The sequence below is a fragment of the Pinus tabuliformis genome, chromosome X (assembly GCF_031772625.1).
Source record: "Pinus tabuliformis cultivar Carrire ecotype Pingquan chromosome X, CPIR1, whole genome shotgun sequence".
In the NCBI taxonomy this organism is placed as follows: domain Eukaryota; kingdom Viridiplantae; phylum Streptophyta; class Pinopsida; order Pinales; family Pinaceae; genus Pinus; species Pinus tabuliformis.
In genome coordinates, this window is record NC_142308.1 from 725,770,258 (window position 1) to 725,797,273 (window position 27,016).

The following is a 27,016-nucleotide window of genomic DNA, read 5'->3' on the forward strand; positions in this document are numbered from 1 at the left end:
CATCCACAATCTCTATCACTTGAAAATCAACTAGTGCGCTTGCGCCTTCAATATCAACTGTTACCCCCTGGAACCTCCCCATTGGGATGATTTTTTGCTGATTCGCCATCCTTAACTGAATCGGAGACCACTGTAGCGCAGGTCTCCCCATTATCTCCCATGTCTGTTTCGGCAAAACATTCACGTTCGATCCCAAATCTAAAATAACTTGATCCATCTCATATTCTCCTATCTGTGCAATAAGCCTCATCTCATGCCCTATTTTTGTCTTATGCCTACCAATCTTTCTGACTACTCAAAGTCTGTCAGTAGCATTTTCCTTCCCAGTGCACCTATTTATCAGCTCCTACAGTCCTTTCACAACCTTACTATCGCGTAGCAATTTCATGTAGGTCTCCAAGAATGTGATAATCATGGACGGGTCCATTTCTTCAACTGACTTCTCTTGACTCCCTGAGGTAGAGGCCCCAGTGAAGCTTTTCTTCACTTCCATAAACATTTCTTTTGGCATTCTATATCAAACCCGGTATCCTTTTCTGGTGCTTTACGAACCCACTCACCTTCTTTAGGCTGCTTCCCCTTATCTTCACCAGTCGGCACTCCACCCCGCAGCACAATATTTACCTTAAGATCTTCCTCGTGAGGCTTAACCCTCATCGTCTACAGGTTTTGATTTGGCTACTGAGGCTGCACCCCATTTTCGTGTGTCTTAGCTAACAATATAGGGAGATCCTCTTCGCATGGTAAAATTGAGTACAATAGTAGAATGAAAGATGCATCGGGTTTGAGCAGTCTCGTGCGTAGTGTCTTGGTCCCCCCACAGTTGTAACAAATGACCTTCCCTCGACCTCTACTAGGTCCTCCTCCACCTCGGCCTCATCCATGCCCCTAGTACTCGCCTCACGATCCTCCAGCACCTTGGTCCGAAGGTTGAGTTTCTCCCTAAACCCTGTATGCAGGTGTTCTATCCATCTTTAATTCGTAACTATGGCAATTTTGCTCATCATGACCCATTGTTTAATAGAAGTTGCAGAAGAGTTGTTGCGGTGTCAGTACGATTTTTTGTAGCAAATGGAAAATGTCTATCACATGTTTTCCAGCTACTTGTAGATATCACACCATAACGCAGACCCTGTACTTGGCCCTACTAGAGTTTCCAGCCTTAGAGGCGTTGGTCCCCTTGTTGCAACATAATTTTCAAAAACTAGATAGTGATCTTTGTCATGCCCATGGCTTTTGCACTTAAGGCACCAAACTTCTTCGTGTGGCTTGGGCCAAGTTGTTCTATCTTTATTTAGACTCTGCATTTCTAAGAAAAGGTTCTACAACTATGCATGAATCTATTGAACCCCCATATTAGCATGTTGCAATAGTGTCTCATGCAATCTCATCGCAATTTCTAGAGCTTCCGCCTGGGCCCTAATCTTCTATTGTGATAGAGAAGCCCTTAGATGAGGCAGGAGCAAAGCCACAAACCATTCTCGGTGCTGCCCATCAATCAGATTCATGTTAGCCTTGTGGATTGTACACTTCAATCTCTAATCCAGATCTCATGGTGTCTCACCAGGCTTCATCATGATCTGTTTGAATCCCACAATTGATTGTGCCTAAGACATAGGTCTACTAAACTCCTTATTCAGCGCAGTCTGGATATCTTCCAACCCAAACATCAGATTCTTAGTGTAGTACTTAATGTACCATGTTAGCGCGTGGTCCTGCCAAGAACTAACAAATGTTGATTTCTTCATTTGATCATCTGCAATACCCTGAGCTTCCCATACAGCCTTTGCAACGAACCAAAATTGGTCCGGATATTCATTTCCCATGCCCTTGAACATAGGTAGCTTTACAGAGTTCACCATATTGAATGGTGGTGGAGGTGGTGGTGGTGTAGGCAAAGGTGTGTGCTGCAGAGGTGAAGATGGAGGTGGTGTGGGTGGATGGGGTATTCACGAGAACCCTTGCTTTATCAACTGAATGGTGCTCTGCAAAGATGCCTATGCTGCTTCCTCATTGTCACTAAGAGGGGGTTCAATTAGCGGGCTATATTTAGGGCCTTTTCTTCCCTTGTTCCTGAATATTCCTATAGCCCCAAACACCAAGTTAGTTGCATAACCTGATTTTCACACAAGAGCATCTTAATCCAAGTATTTAACGATTTAAAATACTTACCTTGTGGCCCTTTGAAGAAGAGGCACTCTGCTTCGATGTAACTGATCGAGGTATCGACTGCGAACTCTGTCACGAACTCTCCTATGATATGATTCAGCCAATGACCGACAGTGCGTGTGATCTTATCTTCAGAGGCTTCTAATCTCTATACTAACTCTAGGGTCTAGACTACTGGACCAACAAGCCTCCACCTTCCTTGGCCATCTACCAATCTCATGATCCACTCGTACAACTTGACTGGGAAGGAACAAAAGAAGATCTCATGTATTTCTATGTACAGGTATATGTCCAACCATTGTTCTTTCATCAGTTATGGATTCTTGTTCTCTTGCACCGTGAATTCTTGGATCTTTCTATCCAACTAGTCTTCGATCTCCTTCTTAGTTGGATTCTTATGATGTGACATCACACATCTTGTTATGAAAATCCTAGTCCCGACAACAGAACCATTTGTTGGCTTGATGGGCCCTGACCCAAGTTTAGCATTAATTACCCAAGAAAATCCCTACACTACTAGCCTTTTTGGCGTCAATCCACGGAGCGCAGACTAAAGTCTCACCCAAAGCAGTATGGGAGAATGTAGGAACCAAGTTTACGCACCCTGAGATGGTTGTGATGTCAGTCTTATAACCTAGCCCTTCCTTAACACAAACCTATAAGCCTTTTAGGGATTATCAATGTACTTCTCTTATCCGGCTTTGAAACCTTTATGAAGGTCTCTGATCGTCCTTCATGGACACTAAATAGTCAATTAAGATGCTTACGCACCTCTTTAATTATTCTTAGTTCTATATCTACCCTGATTAGCTTAAGTATTCATTAACTTCAACATGAATTATGATTATCTTCGTGTAAACAGATATTCTTACTTATGTTCATATGAAAAAGTAAAACACATAGATTCGTGCATCAATATAACATTAAATCATAAACCTACTATTCAATATAACATAACCACAAACATTCATAACAGAAGTAAAATAGATCATAGACAGATATATCTAGAATAATTCTCTTTATTGATGGTTCAGATCTCTAGTACACTCTCTAACTGCCCTATGAACACAGTTGCAGGGGTCTGCACACTCAGCTGCGGAATTCTACCCTAGGCCTCTGTGCACTTAGCTGCAAAGCCTCTTCCTACACTAAGACTCTTTGCTCTTAGCTCCACAAACCCATTACATTGATCAATTACCCAAAAACTTACTAAGAACTTCACTAAAAACTGCCTTAGACTCTTCTAAGACTCCTCTTTTATATGTTCCAATGGCTTGCGGATCAAGGGCGGATCTCATCAAGCCGACATAAGCTACCTAAACTAAGGGTGGAAACCCTTTTTGACTATTTACACCTTCATTCTACGTTACCACAAAATGCAGAGACTTTACATCATTTATATAAAGCATGGGCCTTTAGACCCAAAAATTTCACTTTTAACCCCAAAATTGACCCATGGGGACCCATTCCCAACAAAAATCTCAGTTGAAAATCAAGGCACAAGTTGGGCCTTTCATTTATAATATTAGGACGACAACAAAAGAAGCATATATTCTTCTCAAACAGATGAAATTTAATCTCAATTTCACTTGGTCATATGACCATTTAGGAATAATATCAAAGTTGAGAGTAGAGCATAACACTACTCCTTACACTACTCCCAAACCTGAAAATGAGAAACATAAGAATCAAGATCAATGGCAAGAAAACACATTGTAGGAGGAAAAATAACAATTAATCTCTACTACAACATCACAGACACAAGTTCCCCAGGAAAAGAAAAATAAATGGAGAAGGGAGGCTATTTCCCCTTCAGTGACAAAAATTCAGGGAAAATAATTTCAAATATATAAGAAGAGGTAGAAATCCAATCCAGTAGAAGAGTTTTCATAGGAAGAAAATGTATAGTCTACAATATTTTTGATAGGTCAATATAATTCTACTTTCCCTCGATTTGAAGACATTTTCATAGGACCACCATCATATTCAGCTTCTCAGGAACCTCTGGAAACACCTCAATTAGGAGAATTGGTTCATGATCAAGATGAACCAAGTATATTTGCTAGGTATAAGGAGATAAAGAAGAAAAATTAACTCCTAAAAGAAACCACCTATTCTCAGTTTTGGAAGTAAACAACTTCATCCCAACACAAACTTCTCTCTCCTTTTGACATCGAGGAAGGGAAAATGCAGATAACTTTCTTAGAAGCTTAGGTTCCTTTTGCTAAAACTGTAAATGAATACAAGAAGTCCATTTTTCTTCAACATTGATCAAATCCATCCTATTGATCAGATAGATTTTCACAATCAAACAAGTGAAATTATGTATTTTACCCTAACTAACTCAGCGATGGAAACATCCAGACTTCAGGCATTAATCAACAATATCCATTCTCAATTGAAATTAGAGAAAATATCTTCTTTAGCTAAAGACACCAAGATAAAGTATTTAGAGGATTTAGTGATTAAACTGGGATATGATCCCAGTAATGTAAACATTGTTGAGGAGATCATTAAAACAAAAAATGTTGACATTGCATCCTTCAAGAAGAAACTCAAACATCCATCTACTAAAGATCCACAAATGAATGAAGTTGTTCTATTATATAAGGAGAAAGAAGATATGTTTAAAATTATCATTGAACAAAACGAACATATTAAACAAATGGATACTCAAATTGAGAAGCTAATAAAAGGGAAAGAACAATCAACTCAATTAGCAGTCATTCCTCTCATAGTTGTCCCAATTGTAGGTACATGAATAGCAGGTTCTTCGACTTCAACAGTTACTACAAAAGAGACATATTCTATAGATACATTAGGATAATTAATCAAAGCTATGGAAGACTTGTTTATCAGAGGCCAAGAGATTGAAAATCTGAAAACTCAGCTTAAAAACGTTCAAGAGAAAAAATTAAAAATTGGCAATGTGTATGTGGCAGAGCTTCAAAATAAACATAGGTTAACTCAGAAAATTGAACTATTAGAGAATGAATTTTCCATGTCCCAGAAAATTGCACAGGAAAAGGAGAAAATTTTGGTGGAAATCATTGAAGCTATGACTGAAATTTGGCCTTCCATCGAAATAATTTTTGAACAAGAGGTATTGGTACAGATATCAAAATAGGTCATAGAAGAGATAAAGGAAACATTGAGTCAGAGACAAGGTTAAGCCACTACCTTAATAAGTATTCTAAACTCAAAGACCAAGGAAGAGTTTGAGGAATATGAGATCACTGATAGAACTGAAACAATACATGAGGTAAGAATAATTCTTATAAAAAGGAATCTAATGCTATAGTTAAAAAACAAACATCATAACATGGAGTCTAGAATTCAAAAATTCCATACAAATTTCAATATACTACACTAGAAGAGGCTTCCACATTTAAAGGGAATGAGAGATAATTTAGTTTAGCTAGAGGATTATTATTAGAATTTATATTCAATAGCCAGAGATAAATCAAAATTCTCCAACATAAAGGGAACCATCATAGGGAAAGATTTCATTGAAGGTTTGAAGTTCGATTTACTCATTAAACATGAAACAAAACATATGCTTTTAGTTAAGCTTACTTTCCAAAAATATACTGAAGTGGATGAAACCTACAAAAAGTTAATTATATTCTCCACCCTAGATGAATACATATGGGATAAACTTTGTCAAATTCTTGAGTAAAATAGGTATTCATCTTCAGAAATAAAGTAGCAGCTTTCTCAGGCCAAGTCATCACCAGCAATCCTCGAATTTAGTGCCAGAGAGCTTCAACAGTTTTAGTTTTCCTATATTCTTGTACTATTTTTATAAACTATTTTTAGGATATTTTGTAGGAAAATCTTGATATTTTGGACAAGATATTTGATAAATTTGTATAAATAATTCATATTTTGAAGTAAAAAGGGTTGGAAATCTTATGAAGAAAGCAAATCCTTGATGTAAAATATTTTTTATGAAACCAGCTCAAGAAAAACATAGGAATGATAGATCAACGCCTTAAAATTCATCCTCTTCGAGCGTGAAACCTCCTTTACATTACATAAATGAAAAATTCTTGGATGATACAAATGAAAAGACCTCCTTTCTATATATAGGAGTCTAAGGGTTCATAACATAATCAGAGCCGACATAACAATAATAATGTAAGGGCACAATAATAACAATAGTGGGCTTCTATGGGGCACAATACTAACAATATGGGCACTACATGGGTACATCAATATAATAAGTGGGTTGTACTAATAACAATAAGGGATTACACTAGTAGTATAGGGGCCTAACATGCCCCTCTCCTTCAAAAAGCGTTGTCCTCAATGCTTGAGTAGTTCTTGATGCTTCTGTATAAAATTCTTGTCCTCCCATGTGGAATCTTCAGTGGGTAAGTTCTTCCACTTGATGAGATACTATGAAATTGATTGATTTCGTAGCTATCGAGTTCTTGTTTCTGCTGCTCCAGGTTCCAATATGATTTTTCCTTTCTCTTCAATTTCTGGCAATATTGTTTGAATTGGGATCTTTTGAAACTTTTGAATAAGTGGCCATAATTCTTCATCCTTCTTCCATTCATTCCTTTCTTTGTTTATCCAATCTGGTTGGATAATAGAAGTAGCACAAAGCAATGCTTCCACATCCTCATCGTTGAAGAGTCTTCCCATTCGGTAAGGTCGCATTTTTTTAAGTGCATGTAATATTGCCAACATTTCCTTCTCATAAATACCTTGCTTGAGATGTAGCAGTAAAAATACCCAATCACCTACATCAAAAAAAATTTCACTACGATGTTGATCTACCTATTGTTTCATTTGATTTTGCACCGAAGTGGCATTATCCTTTAAAAGTTGGAGAACTTGTTGTCGATGCTCGATGTGATCTTTCACTGCTTGAACCTTTTTCTTCTTGATATGTCCTTCTATCTCTAGAGTTTGAGGAGTGGTAATTTTTTCCAATCCTTTACAAGAAATGGTCGGATTCATTTCTTGATGCTCGATGTGATCTTTCACTTTTTGAACATTTCTCTTCTTGATATGTCCTTCTATCTTAATAGTTTGAGAAGTGGTAATTTCGACCAATGAATTACAAGATATGGTTGGAATCATTTCTTCTTTCTCGATGTGATCTTTCACTTCTTGCACCTTTTTCTTCTTGATATGTCCTTCTATCTTGAGAGTTTGAGGAGTGGTAATTCTTGCCAATGCTTTACAAGATATGGTCTGATTCATTTCTTCTTTCTCTGGGGTGGGGTCCTGGCGTATATCTTCTTCTTTTGATGTTTCTTGATCCTTTTCTTCCTCCTCTTCATATTCTATGTAAAATAATTTCTTCTCAGCACACTTATGACCTTTAGTGCATTTGCTATCACAATTGTAACAAAGCCCTTTTTTCCTTTTTTCTTCCAATTGTTGTGGTGTAACCCTTGTAGGTTGTGGAAGGCTAGGAGAAACAACACTTCCATCTTTATAGTTGTGAGGGGTATGCTTCCTGGTTTCCATAATTTTTCTTTCCACTATGTCACAAAGCCCTTTTAATCTTTCCAATTGTTGTGTTGTTGCTCTAAAGAAGGTGTTGCTCTTTGTATCCTCATAATGTGCTATCATTTCCTTCGTGAAAATTGACCACGTAACAAGTTGTTTACGAGAACAGAGCTCTTCATACCATAAAAATTGATCTGGTTCTAAATATGAAGATGCAATACATACCTTTTGTAACAGTGGTACACCATGTAGATCAAAATATTGGTCCATCTGAAGTATCCAATTTACCGGATCCTTGCCATCAAACGTCCTCAGCTTGCTTTTTCTTGATTTTAGGAGCTCGATCTTGAAATGACTGCAACTCTGTACTTTCAGATCTTTAAGTTCTAAAATTGTGACCTGTAGTAGCCCTCTGTGTCCTCTCTCTAATGCCACCAGTCTGACCCAAATTGGTTTCTCCAAGGAAGAGTTATGCCAAATCTCCCACAGTGACTTGATTATAGGCTAGTTTAGTAGAGCGAACTTGTACGACGTGCCATGAGTCACTATTTCAACATTTGGATCTGAAAAATCCATACAAGAAACTACAATCCATCCTCTTTCTGTACCTTCTTATGAAATTTCAATTCGATCCCTAGAGAGAAATTTATGACGATTTTCCCCAGGTCACCTGTTTGGAATGTAATTCAGGAGTATGCAAAAATACCAACTTCCTTCGATCATATCTCCGCCAATATAGCGCAAAAAGCTCTGAAATTCGGACCTAAGGTTCAACGCAATTTCTTCTTAGCTAGTTTTTCTTTGAAACTTCTGAAACATCACAGAAAAAAATTTATAGCGAAAATGCCACGATCGCTTATTTGGAGCAGCGAAACCATAGAATCCAAAGCTCTGATACCAAATGTTATGAAACCAGCTCAAGAAAAACATAGGAAAGATAGATCAATGCCTTAAAATTCAGCCTCTTCAAGGGGGCAACCTCCTTTACATTACATAAAAGAACAATTCTTGGATGATACAAATGAAAAGACCTCCTTTCTATATATAGGAGTCTAAGGGTTCATAACATAATTAGAGCCGACATAACAATAATAATGTAAGGGCACAATAATAACAATAGTGGGCTTCTATGGGGCACAATACTAACAATATGGGCACAACATGGGTACATCAATATAATAAGTGGGTTGTACTAATAACAATAAGGGGTTACACTAGTAGTATAGGGGCCTAACAGTATTGCATGTTAAAAAGTTATCATTTCCGTTAATACAGAAAGTTTGTTCCACGATTCTTGTGTCAGGCAATTGGTGAAGTTTTCTCTCTTGTAAAATTGTTATTTTTCTAGTCTACCATATGTTATTTTTGTCTTTATTGTTTAAATAAGATTAAGGGTTGAATTTGTTTGAATACACTCTACTCTGGCTTATAAACAATATCTATGTTTTCACTCTGATTTTAAATATAGAATTCATCTTAGTATGCTCAATTTTTAATTGAATCTAAATCTTTTCATGCCATTCATTTCACAAATGCCCAAAGATCCAAAAGCCTACCTACCTTTCCCTATTACATCTATTTTGGCATTCTTGCATATGATCACCCTAAGACTTATGAATCCATTTCCCGATGGATTGTCCTTGTTGTTTCAACCAAACCTTTGAAAAAACGAAACTCATAACTCACAACTAGCCTAATATTTTAAATCAACAAATGTATATCATATAGAGAGATACCTCTCTGAAGCTAGAAGGGCCAGATCCCAAATTTCAAAGTGGTTTTGTGGTTACCTATGGGGTTCTCTCACACTCTTGGGAAATTACGAAGTGATAACATTCTGGCGACCATGCTAGGGACTTCGAACAAATCTGATATAAAGTTGAATTTTTCCCTGGTAAAAAATTTATTTCAGAGCTTCAAGGCTATTGCAAGTATGTGGCTGTGAAATAGATCTTATTAAGAGTGTTTTCCACCTAAATTTTGTAGGTATTTCGATTGGTAAATAATATATTATTGATCTGGCTCCTAGAAAGATATACACTAGAGCTAATCCAAATCCTAAACCACAAAAAATTGTAGATAATCCTAAAAAACTTGTCCGGAAGAAGAATTTTACTGAGAGCTAAGCAAGTAATAATTAACTGCCCAGACTTAATTCTCTCCCTGAAATTTTTGTAACTATAGAGGATAATGAATTTGATTTACCTTTTCAGCATAGCATTTTTCATACTAAGTCAAACAACTTTGTACCTGACATAGCCTTTTATGAAAGTATTTTGAAACCTTATATCTCAAAGCATCAATCTATTAGTTGAGACTCTGATGAAGATGTTATAAAACAATTTAATAATATTGAAGTTTTGGTGACTGAATTAGATCAAGTCATGTAGAAATCTCTTAGTAATCAATCATCTGAATATTCACCTTCTTCTTCTACTACCTCATCACCAACCCCACCAATGATTCCCCCTATTACTACTGCCCTTGCAGTAATTCCTCCCATTACCACTGTACCCATTTCATCTACTATCCCTATCACCACTACACCAACACAACAAAGTATAATCCCACCCCCTTTAATACCTCCCATATCCACACCTATTTTTGTTTCATCATCATCACATTCCCAATTACCAACCATGGAAACCCGTTATTCCCCCTGTTACTACCTGGACAACTTAATGCCATGTCACAAGATTATTAGAGGCGAATACCTAAATTTGATGGCACAGGGCCAATCACTGATCAACAACATATAAACAAAATGAATGATTATTTTTATTTGCAAGAAATTGATGATGATGATGTGAAGATGAGACCATTTGCCCAAAGTCTCATAGGAGAAGTTAAGAAATGGTTTAAAGCATTGCTGACTACCTCTATCCCAGATCTCACACAATTTCACCAAAATTTCCTCAGAAGATGGGAAGTAAATAAGAAACCTCTCCAAATATTGGTTGAATATGAGAGTATAAAGAGATCCCCTAGTGAAACAGTCCAATACTATTGCACTAGATTCAATAACATTTACAATTCTATCACGACTCCTATACAACCCCCACTAGGACTAGTTCTAATCAAATATCTAGATGGCTTTGATCTATACATGTCTTACCAACTAAGGGAGAAGAATCATTCTACCCTTGAGGAAATGCATAGGAATGCACTCAGTGTGGAAGAAAATTTGTTGGGAAAGAGAGCTAAGTTAAAGGTTGAGAGGAGAGTCAATATTAAATAAGAACCAACTTCCTCTTCATCAAATGTAAAGTTGGATACCTTAATTAGAACAATGGAGAGAATTATGGAAAGGATAATTTAACTAATAGGGCTCCTCCAAGGGATAATCAAGGTGGTCCTCCAATTAGAAATCCTAATTTTAGAAAAAACCCACCTCAAATAAAATAGAGAGAACGGAGATTCCAAACTGATCAGAAACAAATTAGACCTCCTTTCCAAGAGAATTATGAAGATGAAGAAGTTGAGATACCAGAGGATCCCGAAGAAAATAAAATAAGCTTATTTGAGGAAAGTGAAATTGACCATATTTTCTTAACTAAAGAGAAGTAAGATTTGTTCTTTCTATCACAACCAAAAGTCCCCCCTTTAGAGTGAGATGATTATAAACAAGGATACCAAAATTCTATCATGGAGGTGCATGATAGTACAATTTGAGGAGTAAAAAGGTTTTTGAAGCTCCTCCCAAGAAGATTCAGAGTGACACCCCTTCCACTAGCCAGCAAAAGGATGATTCTCAGAAAGAAACTTCTAAAAGACATGATGTAAATATCAAAGAAATAGATAAACCCAAACATCTTTCACTATTGTAAATGAATTAGCCAAGGTAAAAATTTATATTCCTCTAACTGTATTAATTAACAAGAATGCATATAGATATGAAGTCATGAAGGCCCTGAACATAGGGGAAGGGATAAACACAGTCAACTTAACTGATGACCAACCTAAGTTGTTGTTTGGACCTAATGTTGAAGGGAAATCTCAGGATGGTAGTGTGCCACCTTTCTACATCAATTTTAACATTCATGACAAAATTCCACACAATGCTATGCTTGATTCTGGTGCTTTGTACAATCTTATGCTTAGAGCCATCATGGAGAGGCTAGGATTAGACAAAGACCCTACAAAGATTATATTCTTTTGATGAGTCTAGGATTAGACATAACAAGACCCTACAAAGATTATATTCTTTTGACACCGACAAAGTGAGATGCTTAGGTCTCCTCAAAGATTTACGTGTTACTCTGGTCAAAATACCAGCAGAGAGTGTGGTAATGGATATTGTAGTAGCAGACATACCTCCCAAGTTTGGAATGTTTCTATCAAGATCGTGGTGAGCAAAGATATAGGGTACTTTGGAGATGGACATGACCTATGCTACCATTCTCATTTTTGGTGAGCCTAGAAGGTTATATAGGGAAACATTAATGAAATATATGGTTAGCAGCCAAGATGAACCCAATAATTACCCCTTGTATTCTATACATTCAAATATGGACTCTTTAATTTGTATAACAATGAATGTCTATAGGAGGAAGTGTCACACTTGGAAGCTGAATTGAGAAAGGCAAAGGAAATAAAATTATATACTGAGAAACATGATGAAGTGGGAGAAGCCCTTTTGAATATGGATTTTGATGGGGTTATGAGCAAGCAAGGAGCAGGGCATGTGTTTTGATCTCAAACACAGAAACATGTATAGCAACGGGACATGCTTATAAGCTTAATTTCTAATGTACAAATAATATAGCTGAATATGAAGCACTGATTTTAGAACTGAAATTTTTTGAAGAGGTTGGGAGCTAAAAAAAATTATGTACGTGGGGATTTTGAACTCTTCATTAACCAAATTAAAGGTGAGTAGTTTGCTAAACAACCTAGAATAAGAGCCTACAGAATGTAGTCTCAAAATTTCTACAATGTTTTCCTTAATATCAATTGTTTGTTATCCCTAAAGGGAAAAATGTCTTAGTTGATGCTTTCCCTACTTCAGCCAATACTTGTAAAATTCCATTCCATCCTCATATAAAATATGGGGTTGAAGTGAAACACAGGCAAATTGTATTAGATAATGTAAGATATTGGTAGGTTTTTGGTAGTGATAAGCAGGTAGAAAATTTTTATAGTTGAAAGAAGAGTTTGAGTGTGTGCATATTGCTGCAGATAATGATGTGGATGAGAATATGAATGAAATAGTGTTGAATGAGACCGATGAAAATTCAGAGGCACTTTAGGTTCTACAATTAAAAGACAATGTGTTACCAAGAGGATTAGTGCCATTAGGAGAGTCATTTGATTTTAACAATGTAGCCAAAAATCCAAAAATAAAACCTGAAGGAGATGAGGTTGAGGAATGTAATATCGGTACTGAGGAAAGTCATGAGATTGTAAAGTTTTCCAAATCCTTTCCTCCTAAATAAAAACATGAATACATTAACCTATTAAAATACTTTTCTTATGCGTGTTTCTTGGAGCTATGGAGACCTAAAATCATATGATACTAGTATCATACAACATACCATTCCCGTTAGAGAAGACCAAAAAACCTTCCAACATAAATTAAGGAGGTGTTGATTTTGTTGGACCCGCAAACATGTTAGGGGATCTCCCTACTAATAAGTCCCAACTAGGCCTCAGACAGTTTGGTATAGGAGTCCCAGTAGTGGGTCATACGGTATCTCCTTTACCACTATTGCACGCAGAGGGAAGCAAGATATCCTTGTTGGTAGCAAGTTTGTGACCAACGTAGAAAGCCAAATAAGGTGCATGAAGGGTTATAACATATGGAAATGGGAATGAGTGCACCCCTTAGAAACCCGTGGAAACACACAGCTTGAAAGGGAACACACCAGAAAAAATACATCACATGATGGAAGGCAGGGAAACCAATGATCCAAAGTGATGGTTAAAACAACAACACACTTTAGTAAGAGCATACATAAATATATAGAAAGAGACCATACATACATGTCTAAAAAAAAAACTACATATATAATTAGAGTAACCAAGGCAACTGAAATACAATAAGAACATATGCATGAAACGTGTTGGCTCTGATATATTAAGAAAGTGAAAGTTCTAATCATACACACAACCATGTCCAAATACTAGTCTCGATAACGGAACGTTATAGTCACTGTCACTTGCTCCTCCAAAGAGATATTCTATCTCTACACTGTGGAGAAGCCAAGGCTCATTACAATACATTCCAATCTTTCTCTAAGTTACACCTATAGGAAGCTTGGCTCCCAAAAGCCTCTATAATGAGTTATGAGGTTCTATAAATAGCAGAAGGTGGGGTGACCCTTGACATTCCCCTTTGTGACTCTTCACCTACCCTCATGACTCTTCAACTACTACATGATTGTTACATTCCACCATCGACACTTGTTCTTTCACTTTTACAAGATGTTACATTAAAATATGTACATGTACCCATGTGAGACAAAATAGGCTTGAGTAAGCCATGCAAGACATCACTAAGAATCGGAAAACTATGGGAAGACTAACTCTTCGACATCCTCATGATAATCGATAGCGACAAACTGATGCGAAGCTTCATAGTCCGTGATGGTGTCCGTGTATTCTGTGGTGACTTTTTTCTGGAAATGAACTCTTGCCTCTATTGCATCTGGGTACATTGATTTGGCTCCTTTGTCCAATTCGTCTGATAATATGCACATTATAGTCTTGAGTGCAGCTGGACCAACAACATACTGATGCACAGTGTCTTCGCTGATATCCAAGTGTGTGCTGGTGGCTATCCACATCAACTGGTCAAGGTACATGTCTAGCTCGAGTCAAACTTGGTTCTTTGTCTTCTCCTCGATGAGTGTGCCAATGGGTGGGATCGCATGCATGCGCACAATGACATTCATGCTCCTGAACACCCATGCATCTAATTGACATCACTCCTCACCTTGTCTTCTTTGTGCCAACTGCTAGGATGGGTTTATAACCTATATGGGTGTAGTTTCATCAATTTGTGCATGTTTCACCTCCTGTTGTACCTATTCTTGTTGTGCTTCCTTCTCTCGTCTATGCAACTCCTATTCTTCCCTGAGTTTCCGCTTCAGCACCTCCAACTACTTTTATGTTTCCCTCTCTACATTTGTGTGATACTCTTGTCACATTGTTGCCTCGTAGCCTCAATCTCCAAACCTATTTTCATCACAAGTGGATCTGCTTTGAACTTGCAGCTTTGCTCCGCCTCTGTGTTGTCAACAGCCTTCCTCTTGCATTTGTTGCGCGCAGGTCTACTACCCTTTGCTGATGCTGATGGTGCTGCTTGTTGTGATGTTGCTGCCATTGCATCTTGATATCCTTGTTTATGAACGATTTGGTGTCTTGAAAGATAGGCAAGATCATACACACTTTCTCAATTGTATCTCGAGTTGTGACCTCAATGGTGTCCTTTAACTCTGCTATCCTTGTGGTCATTGTACCTGTACTCTGAGAGGCAGACGAACACCTGTGATACCTAAAGACAGAAAAACTCATGGCAAGCAATCTGTTAGCTGAAAACCAAAACAAATTGGAGGGTTTTCATGCAACATACCTGTGTGACTCACTGTGAAGATTGCTCAATTTTCATTGGGAGGCTGGGAGACTGACTACCAAAACTGCAAAAGGCACAGTATGGGTTATCAAGAGGCTAAATAATTTTTGGAAATACACAATGCATAGTCCAGTCTAGCCTACTGAGGACTGAAACTATGTAATTCACAATTTCAGTCAGTAACGACATACAAACCAGCAAACTACATTGCGCAATTTCTGGGGCCCGCAAGGCACTGCCTCCAAAAATTGTGCAATGCAAGCCTGGAGGTCAGTGTTGGGCTAGATTTGTGTAATTTCTGGAGGGAAGGTAGATCCTTCACTTCCAAAAATGTGCATTTGCTAGCCAGGCAAGGCGAGGTCTGGGCCAAGGCAACCTAGACATGCCGACGGGTGATTGAAAACATGAGAAGTTTGAATGCATGTCAAAGCTAAGTGCAAACAAGAGTGAATGATCATGCATGAAAATAGTGAGTGCAAGATTCATAAAATGGGAAAGCAAGCATGCGTGTGAAGCGATTCGTCACGACATCAGCTATTAGTGTAGAAACAATGTCATGTATGTGACAGCAATGAGATGCAAAGAAAATCTGAAACGGTGCTTCTACAAGCTAACATGCATGAAAACTACAACACGAATTCATTGAAACAAACATACAACACTTACATAAAGAAAAATACAAAAAAATTGAAACTCAACACAAGACATGAAAAGTATACTTACCCTAAAAAAGATGAGTTGAATGTGCCAAAGACTCCTAGATGAAATGTGGGATGTCAGAGCTCCAAGATCGATGTAAGGAATGAGCTATGCAGCATTCGGAAAATGATTTTTGATAGGATTGAGGTTATTATGCGCATGCCACAAATCTAGGAAAAGGCGACACTTGGCGGGAGGTTTCTTAAACAATCTTTGCATGTAACCTCCATCTCCTAAAAATAGATCCCTAAAATCTAGGGATTCTTTTCCTCTTTCTTTTCTGGGAAAAGAAACTAGCGCATGGAAATCTAGATTGCTTAGTCCCGGAGGGAACTAGTCAATCTGACAGCACATGCAGCAGTCTGCAAGCCTCAGGATGAAATTTAAGTAGTTTCTGGGCTGAGAAAAGTTGGTTGTCCCTCAAGACTTACATAATTTCTAGGTTAAGTAGGTCATTATCTCCCAGAATTGCACAATTTATGGTCTGAAGCCCAATGTTGGGCTGGATTGCGTAATTTTTGAGCTCAAGAGGAAGCCCAATAGGATTGTGAAATTTATGGAGGGAAGGTTGGTCCCCCTCCAGAATTGCGCAATTTTTAAGGGGAGCATCTCAGCCAGAATGTTTCCAAAGTTTGAAATGACAGTTTGTGTGTGGGGGAGAAACAAGATGACATGCACAAGTTGTTGAGCCACTAAAAATTAGCTGAAGCCTATGTACTTAACAATGCAAGACATGCTACCAAGTATGGTTGCTAGGGAGGCTCCAAAACGAAGCTAAGCCAAAATTTTGGTGTGTGGCTGTAGCCTCTACAACACTTGGCAACACATTGGTACAACTCCAGCTCTATGAATGGACCTTGTTTCGTGAAAAGCAATCTAACTCCTCTGGAAGTATTTCTCGATTCTTATATCATATTGATTCCCAAACTATCTTGACTGAAAGATGTAGCATATGTCATGCTCTTGGTCGGTTGGCACACATTCCAAGCCAAGTCAACACAATTGTTTCGATTTGGGATGAGGGGTATATTTGTACACAAGCAATATGAAAGTCAAACTTGAAGTTTCATCTTTGGTGCTGCTCTGCTACCAGCAGGCTTGGATAGTACTCTATGGAGTCACGCAAGAACAAAAGCATTACTCTGCTACCAGCAAGCTTGGCCAATACCCTGGCAGAGTTACTTGCATCACCTCTCTGCGCATGAAGCCTTTCTCTTCTTTCGCCTTATTCATTTTTTAGTTTTTTTTTAATTTTTCATATTTTCATATTTTAATTTTTTCAATAGTTGTGCATAGCACTTATTCATTTCGTAGGTGGAAGAGGGATCCCGACTTATTGAGAGCAGAAGAGGTTGTTCGTTCAAAGAAGTATTTTGTATATACCTCTGACATACTTGTTAAGGTTTTACCCCTCACCTTACTCTACTTGACTGAGCTGACAAGGGTTAACCCAAAAGCAACTGACTAGAGTAAGTGATACTAGTTAGTGCTCAAGCATTGTGTTTTCATTAAGCTTTGCTTTGAACAAAACATATTTTCCATTAGCGTATCATGGACTGAAGACAACAAGTTCTTCATAGAGAGACAGGATGATAGATAACCAAGTATTGATAACTACACAAGTCCTCTTATACTTTACCCTTCTTGTTTCAAGATTCACACATGGTTCATGTGAAACTAACCTATGAATGAAAATGAGAAAAAAATAACAAAAGAGTGAAGAGAAGAAGAAAATTCGAAAGCAAAGCGAGTAAGCAAACAAACATGCAAGAAAACAAAAAAACAAGAAAGAAAACATGCATGCAAGCAAACAAATAAACAAGAAAGAAAACAAATAAATAAGAAAGAAAACATGCATGCAAGCAAACCAAAAAGAAGAAAACACTACTCCTACTCCTAAACTAATAGTGCATGGGCTTGATCACGTGAAGTGATATTTCTGTCTTGGTGATGGCATGGTTTGCGAACAAGAAAATCATGTGGATGAACAAACATGAAAGATATAATGATGAAGGTAAACACACTCAGGCTTAAGTGCATCCACAGAAAAGAAATCAGTGAAAGCGCATGACATGCACTCTGTGGACTTGCCATGGTGTTGTGCTACACTATGTGCAGATGTTAAGCATACACATTCTCTTTATTGTGAGATGCAAGAAAACATGATAAAGGTAGACCACTTATGTTGCGCAAGTGTGCTTACTGTGGAATATTCCTCAAATGCAAGAGTGATGGGATCATGTGATTCAAGTGGAGGAAGCGAAATATAAGTGTTTGGTTGATCATCAATGTAAAGTAGAGAGTGCTAAGGATCCTTGCGTGTTTCAACAATTTCTTGATTGGAAGTGAAACCAACCTTAGAACAATGAGGGCCTGACATAACCATCAGCTTGGGCTGAAGTACCATGATATCCTGTGTGGTTTCGAATTCTTCGACAGGTAGGTCATCAGAGAGAAGTGGCCTAGACATATTAACATCAAGTGAATCAACAACATGATCGAATGAAGAAGTACAGAGATCACGATAGCCATAATAAGAAAATTCAGGATGGTCGTCGACATCCTCATGATTTGATGAATCGTGCAAAGTGGTAGATGAGAAGCAAGGATGTTCCCACTCTTTGTTCTTAGAAATAATAGATGATAGATTGGACATATTTTAAGAGGGAGACGTGTCCTCTCTGCAATGTAATGACATACTGAGATATAATGTTTCTTGCAAATTTTCATAAGTAGAAACATCGAGAAATGAGTTTTCATAGGGAAAATTAGTAGTGGAAGAATCACAAGGGATGTTAGGATAAAGAAGAGGAGGCATGGATGGAAGGGAGTCATCCTTGACTCTGGATCGTTATTTAGATTCTTGCACACACTCATCATGAATGATATCACAAGTTGCTGCAAAATGCCAACTCCATCGACAACTTGATCCTCGTTCACAATAGGTGAGGAGTCTAGAATGGAAGAACACAAGATAGTACATACCAAAGGATCACTGGAATGTGGGGATGAAGGTTGAGGGAATGAATCCACATTACAACCAACATGCTTGCAAGCCAAATTTGTGTAGACATCAAGAGCAGGTGGGGTGGGAGGGTGTGACAGTTCAACAGATGTGTGTGCATGTTCTCCCACATCACTTTGCAGTGGTGGAGCAATTTGATGAGTTGAAGGCAGACAATCACATGTTACAACAACTATTCCTGCCTGTGATTGCGCAACTCCATCATCAAAGTATGATGAGTGATATTTGAATGATTTCAAGAATTGCATATTTTCGGATATGTAAAGAAGATACTCAAATCTTCCATCAAGAAATTCCCAATCAATTCATCTTTAGGAAACCGGTATGCAAGATTACGAAAGCGCATTTAAAATTGTTAAACAGATTCATAAGGTGCTTTTCATAATTTCATAATTTCTTCGTTGAGTGCTTTATGGTTAAAATGATTGAAAGCACAGCCTATCTCTGCAATGAGATGAGAGAGAGAAAGAATGGAATTTTTGGGTAGTGTGGCAGCGTGTCTGTGAGCATTGTGCAGGTCATGTAAGCTTCAAAGATTTCATGTCTTTTGCATGAGCCTACAATGTCAACCACGTGCCTAACCAAGGCTATGTAGCGTTTACCATTGTATGCTTTATGTGACAAGTTATCCCAGATCTCTTATGAGATTTCAAAGTTGTTTCCATAAGACATACACTCTAGAAGAGAAAATTTGAAGTTAGTCATGATATATATGCATAGATTCAAAACAAATGTGAGGACTCATCTTGTGATCTGGCCCTCCTTCTAGCACCAAAATTTTGATGGTGTTGGACCTGCCAACATGTCATGGGATCTCCCTGGTAAGAAGTCCTAACTAGACCTCAGACCGTTTGGTGTAGGAGTCCCAGCAGTGGGTCATGCAATATCACCTTGACCACGGTTGCGTGTAGAGGAAAGCACAATGTCCTCATTGGTAGCAAGGGCGTGACCAACACAACAAGCCAAGGAAGCTGCATGAAGGGTTCTAACATATGGACAGGGGAATGAGTGCACCCCTTAGAAACCTGTGGAAACATGCAGCTTGAAAGGGAACAAACAAGCAAAGATACACCATAAGATGGAAAGCAGGGAAGCCAATGATCCAAAGTGATGCTTAAACCAACAACACACTTTAGTAAGATTCATACATACATATAGAAAGAGTCCATACATACATGCATAAGGAAACAACTACATATATCATTAGAGTAACCAAGACAACTGAAATACAATAAAAACATATGCATGAAACATGTTGGCTCTATTATATTAAGAAAGTGAAAGTTCCAATCATACACATAACCATGTCCAATTACTAGTCTAGACAACAGAACATTACAGCCACTGCACCCTGCTCCTCCAAAGAGATATACTAGCTCTACACTATGGAGAAGCCAAGGCTCATTACAATAGACTCCCAACTTTATCTAAGTTACACCTATAGGAATCTTGGCTCCCAAAAGCCTCTACAATGAGTTATAAGGTTCAATAAATAGAAAAGGGTGGGGTGACTGTTGGGAACGGGTCCCCTTGGGGTCAATTTTGGGGTAGAAGGCCTACATAAAATAGCCGAAAAGTGACCATTAAAGTCACTATTCATGATTTGACAATGAAAAAATGGCCAAAGGGAGCGGGGAGGGGAGGGGTGGCATTTAAGTCAAAGTTTATGGACTATATCTTTGAAAATATGCCACCAATCTAGCATTAATGAACCAATTTTGGGGGGAACGGTCGGATTTGAATTTAAAAGTACTTATAAATTGTAGGTGGCTACCCAATGAAAAGCACTTGGCATTTTGAGAATTGAGTTGTTGAGCTCTTAGGTGCACATGAACCGTGAAACCTTTGAAGTTTTGCTAGCAAGTTCCACATTTGAGACATTTCCACATGCAACATAGGATTTGTTGCATAGCATCATGTCGACACCCACATAAGATATGAGTGCTAAAGTAGTTATAGCCATGGGAGCTATTCTAGAGGTGGAAATGGTAGGAGAGGGTGTTGCCCCAAGATTTGCACCTGCGGAAGTACGGGCAGAAGTGCCTAAATCCCCCAGGACACCCTAGCCAAGGCTTATGCTAACCTAGGAGGGGTCAAAACCAAAGAAGGACAAATAGAAAATGTCATCACCAGTGCATGCATCACCTAGGAGGCACCCATATTCGGGAAGACCCACCACACAAGAAAATGCAAAAATGATCGACCTTGAGCCATAAGAAGAGGTTGAAGAAATCCTCATGGATGATGAGGATATTGGAGTAGAAGTGGAGGTCATTGAAATTGAGGGGCTAGATCCCATATCTAAGCTGCCTGAATACATTCCTCTGCACAGGGATAGGATGAAGGTGCCCAAAGATATTAATGATAGTAAAGTCACCCTACACACACCCCTCCTGTTGGACCAAATCATCTTTGAGGGGATGCGCTTGGGGCATGTCCCCCTTTTGTAGTAGAAGGACTGGGGCTTAAGAGACACGAAGCACTTCCATCATTTAGTGATAGACCAACTTACGCATTGGGTCTTCCACAAAAATACTGGAGTAACCGTGTTCGAGTTGAGGAAGTGGATGAAAGGTGTGGACAAGGCGGGCCTGCTAAACCTACTATGGGTGCCACATTACAATCGCGCACCTATCATAGTGGTAGTGATCAAGCAGTTGATGTGCTTGGTGCATGATAGGTTTCTTTGGCTGGAGGAGTTGATACCCATCATGGACATTTTGATCCGTAGGATCACACGGCTACCATGCACAGGAGAAAATCCAACCATGGCATTTGGCAGAAAGTCAGGCGAGCATGCTCTTGCCGAGGTGATGAAGGAAAAATTCAAGATGGAAAAGAAGCCACGTGGCTATGCCATTTCAAATATCGGTGACCCTGTGATCAAAGTGGCAACACAAATCTTAGCAGGGAAGGTGATCTAGAAGTGTTGCGCAGATGAAGTGCTGACACTAGTGATAGCTTTGGTGGCCTAGTGCGCGGAGGGAGTCCAATTTAACTAGGCGCACTACCTCTATGGTGAGTTCCTCGCAAACTGCCACGAGGCACAAGATCATAGTAAGACCTTTCACTATGCATGGCTATTACTGTCCATAGTTTTGGTTGTGTGCGAGCTACCTGAAGATAGCTAATTCCCTCCAATCGCGCCGGACCTACCAGAGGCAGTCAAGTTCACTTTACTGTGGGCAATGAAGGATCCTTAGTAGATAAAGGATAGAAATATCTTCTGGATCTTGATGGAAATGAGCATACATATGGACATCAACTACAAGCCACAGTTGGAACCTACAAATTTTGAGAAGTTACAAGAATACGTGGAATTCAAAGCTGACTTCCACCATGTGTCAATACGGCCGTGGAAGTACCCTGAGCATAAATGGCATGACCTGCCATACTTGGCCACCAATGATGCAATTGAAATAGTCCTTGACTGCTGGTTGGTAGGTTCGCACAATGCCATGGATTCGACGACGGGATCTATCAAGACTGTCACACAGCGGAAGAAGGAAGAATCCAAGCTGAAGGTGGAACAGTTGGCCATGAAAAGGAGAAAGGAGGTTGGTGAGAGGGCTAAGGCATAGCGCGCTGCTACATAGAAGTCAAGTGGGTAGGCAGGATAAGAGGAGCACGGTTCTGACGGAGTTCAGGAATCACCTTCACCAAAAATAGAGGAAGAAGAGGACAAACAGAAGAAGCAGGGTGGAGTAGACCCAAAGATGACTCTATTTCGTATCAAGCACACTAGAGGTCTAGAAAAAGTAGGGCCACAGAAGAAGTCCAAGGCTAACAAGACGTCTCTATATCTAATTACCCTAACAGAGGGGACTCTAAATGATGTAGGAGATACAGTGTAGGATGCCACCGTGGAACTACCATAGTAGTTTTAGTAGTAGTAGCAGTAGGCACTGGGCGTTATTCAGACATGTCTATGCGAGTTGTAGATCCACACATCACAGATACATAACAGCTTGGCGCCCACCAGTTTGGCCCCTGGCACCTCTGAAGTTGTTGAGATTCTGCACATAAGGGACCCCCGAGCAATAGTGCTGCTGGGTGGAGCACTAACAACAAAGGCTGAAGTTGACAGACCTATTGTCAGCACACTCAAGGGAGTAAGACTCAACCTGGTCGTGCTATCGAATGAGGTGGTTTACCTATTGTAGGATGGTGTGATCATGAAACTTTGGACCCATGGAAAATGTGCATTGCAAATCATCAGCTAACAAAAGGTCAACAACGCCCAGATGGTTGTGTAGCGAGACTCTGCCATTAACCTTGTGACCGACCTCATAGAAAAGAATCAGTGCATAACGAAGGTTGTGGATGAACCATGTCAGACTGTCCTAGAGCTGGAAATTCCTGAGGCTGAGCCAGTGGATGTGTAGGTTCAGAAACTTTCTCCTAGAGTGTGCAACGCATGCACAGAGTTACAAAGGTTCAGCAGGCGCTGAACCTCAAAATTGCAGAATTGCAGTTGAAGGCCCAACTTTCCACTCCACCAAAGATCAGAGAGCAGCATGAGACCATTGTGAAAGAAGTAGTAGCATCGGTGGATAGTGTAGTAAAGGACTGTACCACACTCTTTGAGTAGTCCCTCGAGGTAGTCACCTGCCCACAAGAAGAACGTACAGTACATAGACTGGAAATAGAAGCACGAGAGTTGCAGTAGTGCTACGATGAAGTAAAAGAGACAATGTGCATTATCACCATCATAAAGAGGTTAGCTAAGCTTTAGGAGGCCAAGGTGTTGAAAGAGCAGGTAGATGCAGCTCAACATAAGGAAGCTATGCTGAAGGCTTGCATGAAACATTGGTTGGACAAGGCCTACCTAATCACGACCACTATTGAAGGCAGGCTGGCTAGTTTGCAGGAGACTTAGTAGAAGATTAAGTCTAACAGTGTAGGGCCGATGACATAGTAGTTGGTCGAGGAGATGAAGCAGGCCGAAACACAGTGCGTCACCGAGGTAGCCGTTGTCCAAGTCAAGCTGGGAGGTCTTCGCAACAAGGTCTTTGCGCCAGCTAAGTGACTTGAGGGCTATTCGCCATGTTTTTGTTGGGGGCCCATTGGGAATGGATCCCCTGGTGGTCAATTTTAGGGTTAAAAACCCAAGTTTTGGGGCAGACGGCTCGAAGTTGTATAAATAAATGTAAAGTCTTTGCATTTTTTGGTTGCGAAGCACGAATATATCTAAAGTAAAAAATGGTTTTCCGCCCTTATTCTAGATAGGTTGTGTTGGTTTTGGAGATCTTCCCTTGGTCCGCAAACCATGGGATTGTATAAAAAGGAGGTTTTAAGAGGAGTCTACGAGGGTAGAGTAGAGGGAGAAGTGAAGTAGAAGTACTTGATGATTTTGTAAAGAGATAAGAGCAAGAGTCTTAGCATAGGAAGAGGCTTTATAGCTGAGTGTGTAGAGGCCTAGGGTAGAAGTCCGCAGCTGAGTGTGCAGACCCCTGAGCTGTGTTCGTAGGGTAGATAGAACCTATATTGGGAATCTGAATCATCCATAAAGAGAAGTATTCTAAATTTACTATGTACTTTCCATCTGTGTATGCGTTATTTTACTTCTATTATAAATGTTGTGATTATGCTATGTGAATATTGGGGTTATGAATTATTGCTATATTGATGCACGAATCTATGTATTTCACTTTGTCATATGAACGCAAGTGAAAATATATGTTTACATAAATATAACCCTAATACATGTTAAAAATAACCAATACTTAAGCTAATCCGAGTAGACACAGAAGTAAGACTAATTACAGAAGCGTGTCAGCACCTGATCTATCTATTTAGGGTATGGAATGGATGACTAGAGACTTTCGCAGAGGCTCCAAGGAAGAATAAGAGAAGTACATTGATAAGCACTAAAGGGCTTATCGATCTATGTGAAGCTAGAGAAAACATCTAAAAACCGACATCACAACCATCTCAAGGTGACGAAAATTGGTTCATGCATCCCCCCATACTGCTTTAGGTAAGACTTCAGTCCGTGCTCCATAGATTGATGCCAAAAGGGACAATAGTGTAGGGATTTTCTTGGTTTCGTAATTTTGAACCTGGGTCAGGGCCCATCAAGCCAACAATGACCCTTGAAATTCCCCTTTGTGACTCTTCACCTACCCTCATGATTCTTCAACTACTACATGACTATTACATTCGACCATCAACACTTATTCTTTCACTTTTATAAGATGTTACATTACAATCTACAAATGTACCCATGTGAGACAAAATAGGCTTGAGTAATCCATGCAAGACATCACTAAGACTCAGACATCTATGGGAAGACCAACTCTTCGACATCCTCACGATGATTGATGGTGGAAAACTGATTCCAAGCTTCATAGTCTATGATGGTGTCCATGTATTTTGTGGTGACATTCTTCTGGAAGCGAAGTCTTGCCTCGATTGCATCCATGTAAATTGATTTGTCTCCTCTAAATATCTCATTTGATAACGTGCACATAATAGTCTTGAGTGTAGCTAGATGAGTAACATATTGATGCATAGTGTCTGCGCTGATCTCCAAGTGTGTGCTCACCTCACCCTTTTCTATTTATGCAAACATTCAGTCCCAATTGAAAATGGAAAAGCTGTCTTCTTTAGAAAAGGACAATATGACAAAATCTTTGGAAGATTTGGTAGTCAAGATAGGATATGATGCTAAAGATATAAATGTTGGAGATCATCAAGAAGAAAAATCTTGATATTGCAGCATTGAGAAAGCAACTAAAACTGCCAGCGATAGAGGATCCCTTCACTAAAGATGGAATAAAATGAAACACATAAGGATGACATGATGAAGCTAATCATAGAGCAGCACATTCAGATCAGAAAGATGGAGGCAACAATGTAGAAAATGATCAAAGAGAAATAATAGATTCAAAGGATGGCCTTAGTCCCCTTGGATGCCATACCCATCACATAGCTCCTAGCCACATGAACAACAATTGCAACAACTTCTTCAACTCAAACTACAATCACTGAATAGGTCACAAAGCCACTTGAGAATATGTCAATCCAGTCAGAAGAAATTAAGACATTGTAGGGCTAGCTCAATGCTCTGAAAGAATAGAAGGCCAGAATTGAAGCTTCTCGTCTAGCTGAAGTGCAGAAGTCGCAAAGGCTGCTAGAGAGGTTATAGAAGGTGGAGAAGGATACATCAATTGGTCAGACCTTGGCCCAAGCCAAGGAAACCATTTGGATGGGTATTCTGGATTCTATGAATGAGATTTGGCCATGCATCCAAATCATTTTTGAATAGAAAGAATTGATACAAAAGGCCACTGAAACCATTGTTCAAGTAAGGGAAAAGCTGGGAGACATGCCTATAGAAGCCTCCAATATCATCAAATTCCTGAATTCAAAGACTAAATATGAACTTGAAGAATTAGGAATTAGTGATAGGACTGCCACCATCTTGGAAGTCAAGAAAGTTTTGACTAAAATAAATCTCATTGATCAATTGGAAGAGAGATGTGAAACACTAGAGTTGGGACTAAATAGGTTTTCCAACAGGATTGAAGCATTAATTTAGATAGGATTTCCCAGCATATATGTGATTAATGATAAGATGATTACCCAAGAATATTATGTTCTGAAGATGAAGGAAGTGGCTAGAAGCAACATCAAATTCAGTGGTATAAAAGGCAGCATGACAGCAAGAGAATTCTTAGAGACTATGGAAAATGACTTCTATATCCAGAATGAGGTAAAACATGTCTTCACAGTAAAGCCAACATTTGCAAAATATATTGAGGTTGATGAGATTTACCGAAGGGTAATTAAGTTAACCATTCTAGATGAAAAAATGTGGGAGGAACTATGTGATTTATTGGATTAAAGGTCATTCGGATGCATCCAGCACAACAACTAGCACATCAGTGTAACATAGTTTTAGGTTGATTCAGTAACCGAATCCACCAAAATAGATCCACCCATTCATGCAACTGTCTACATTTCCTATCTTTTTGCTAAAGATCAATTTTATTTTTTAGAATTATGCTAATAATACACTTTATGTTAAGATAGCGATTTTGAAATTATTTTGTAATTATTTGTATAAATACTTCACA